The sequence below is a fragment of the Meleagris gallopavo genome, chromosome 21, assembly GCF_000146605.3.
Source record: "Meleagris gallopavo isolate NT-WF06-2002-E0010 breed Aviagen turkey brand Nicholas breeding stock chromosome 21, Turkey_5.1, whole genome shotgun sequence".
Classification (NCBI taxonomy): Eukaryota; Metazoa; Chordata; class Aves; order Galliformes; family Phasianidae; genus Meleagris; species Meleagris gallopavo.
The window spans coordinates 5,593,600-5,596,309 of NC_015031.2; positions in this window are offsets into that span (position 1 = coordinate 5,593,600).

The following is a 2,710-nucleotide window of genomic DNA, read 5'->3' on the forward strand; positions in this document are numbered from 1 at the left end:
TTTCTCTTCAGCATTCAGTTTTGGCGTTCCCTTCCATGTTTTCTTCGGCCATTCGCCCTTTATTTCTGTGCTCTGTTCTCTTTGGCCTTCCCAGCTGCATTCTGTTGGCCTCCTGTTTTGGCCTTCCCAGTTGCCCTCTCCCTTGCCGTTGCTTTGCTTGTGCTTTCCCTTTGCTTTTGCCCTTCCATTGCCTCAGCTGCCTGCTTTGCTTTGCCTTTGCTGTGGTTTATTGTGGGTATTCTGCTTGCCTTTGGCTGTCTGGAATTGGCTGGGAGACAGCGTTAATGTTAACCTTGGCCTGAAGCCATAGCTTAATGGGAGCTCTGATGATAATTACTTTAACCTGGAGCGTACCTGTAAATCGAACCATGAAGCCAATATTATAAATGTCTTTATCCTAAATGCTGTCATTAAATTAATGCCATGTTTTCTTTCAAAATGCTCCTAGTTGTACTTGTAGTGCGGAACACTGCTGTTAAACTAACTGTAACTTCAACCCTATCAATAGCATTAATTATATCCCTAATGCTCTCTTGTGTCGTTAGTAGAGCAACATGCGGGGGGTGCAGCCCTACATATGTCGGGCAGTGCCTTCATTAATTTGTTGTGTCCAACAGGTGGCAGCAGAGCTGCGGTGCTCCCGAGTGCAGTAACGACTGCATGGAGATGTGTGGATTTCCATGGGAACAGCAAGGAACCGGCAATTGCATTTTCTGGAATGCCCCGGAAGCTCACTTTGCTGACTGATAATTGTCTGCCCAACAGGTAAGGGCAATGCACAGCCACCAGTGTTTACCCATTCCATAGCATGGCACAACATGGTGCTCCCAGAGCTCTGAATTGCACTTCGTGGTGCCCGGAAGGCTGCCTGTTCTTTCTTTCTGCATTCTCCTTGTCTCTGGCTTTTCGCTGTAGCGTTTACCTTTTTTTTGTCCTCTGTGTTCCCTTCTGCATTGTCTTGTCTTCCTGTTTTTGCGTTCCATGCCACATTGTCTTGGCCATTGCCCTTGGCTTTCTTTGCCGCATTCACTTCAGCATTCAGTTTTGGCGTTCCATGCCGCGTTCTCTTGCCCTCCTGTTTTGGCGTATCCTTCCGCGTAGTCTTGGCCATCGCCCTTTGTATTTCCATGCCACATTCTCTTGGCCTTTGTCTTTGCCTGCACATTCCCTTGCCCTCCTGTTTTTGCGTTCCTTGCCACATTGTCTTGACCGTTGTCCTTGGCTTTCTTTTGCCACATTGATTTCAGCATTCAGTTTTGGCGTTCCGTGCCGTGTTCTCTTGGCCATCATCCTTGGCATTTCCTTCCAAGTTCTCTTGGCCCTTGCCCTTGCCTGGGCATTCCCTTGCCTTCCTGTTCTTGCATTCCATGCCACATTCTCTTGGCCTTTATCCTTGGCTTTATTTTGCCACATTGTCTTCAGCATTCAGTTTTGGCGTTCCCAGCAGCATTCTCTTAGACTTCCTGTTTTGGTCTTCCAGCCACCTTCTGCATTGGCCTTCTTTGCCTTGTTGTCTTTCGCCTCCTATTTTGGCAGTTCCTACCATGTTTTCTTTTACCCTTGCCTGGACTTCCATCCTATGTTCCCTTGGCCTTTGGTTTTGGCATTTCATGATGCTTTTTCTCGGCTATTGCCCTTGGCTTTTCCTGCTGCGGTCTCTTTGGCTGTGTATTTTGCCCTTTTCTGTTGAGTTCTCCTTGCCCTCATTTTGGCTTTCCATTGGGTGCTCTGTTTGCTTTTGCCCTTGCCTTAGCTCAGCTGTTTGCGTTGCATTTACCTTGGTTTTCTGTGGGAGTTGTGCTTCTGTTTGCCTTTGGGTCTTTGGGATTGGCTGGGAGGGAGCGTTAATGTTAACCTTGACCTGAACCCATAGCTGAATGGGAGTTTTAATGATAATTATGTTAACCCGCAGCGTATCTGTAAACCAAACCCTTAACCCAATATTAAAAATGTCTGTTACCCTAAATGCCTATCCATAGCGTTAATTATATCCATAGCGCTGTCTTGTGCCATCATTCGAGCCACATAAGGAGGATGCAGCTCTTTGTATGTGGGGCAGTGCCTTCATTTTGTTTTGTGTCCAACAGGTGGCAGCAGAGCTGCGGTGCTCCCGAGTGCTGTAACGACTGCACAGAGATGTGTGGGTCTTCATGGTAACAGCAAGGAATTGGAATCTGCATTTCCTGGAATGCCCTGGTCCTCTATTAGCTGATTGGTAATTGTCTGCCCAGCGGGTAAGGGCAATGCACACCCACCAGTGTTTACCCATTAGTTTGTGAGACACAAGGTAGGGTTTCCAGAGCTCATTTCTACATTTCGTGGTGCCTCGAATGTTGCTTGTCTTACTCTTCGTACATTCTCCGTGCCTTTGCCCTTTCCCTGCTGCGTTCTCTTGTTTTTCTGTTTTGGCATTCCCTATGGCATTCTCTTGCCCTTTGTCCTTAGCCTTCTTTGACACGTTCCGTCTGCGTCCGGTTCCCCACGACATTCTGTTTGGTCTTTGGTTTTGGTGTTCCCTTCCATCTTCTTTTTGGCTATTAGTTTTTGGCCTTTGCAGCGTTCTCTTTGGCCTTCCCTTCTGGCGTTCCACGCGACGTTCTTTTTTGGCATTCAGTTTTGGTATTCCTGGCTGCGTTCTCTTTGGCCATTGTCCTTGGCATTCTTTGGCACGTCGTCTTTGGCTCTTGTTTTTGCATTCCCTACAGTGTTG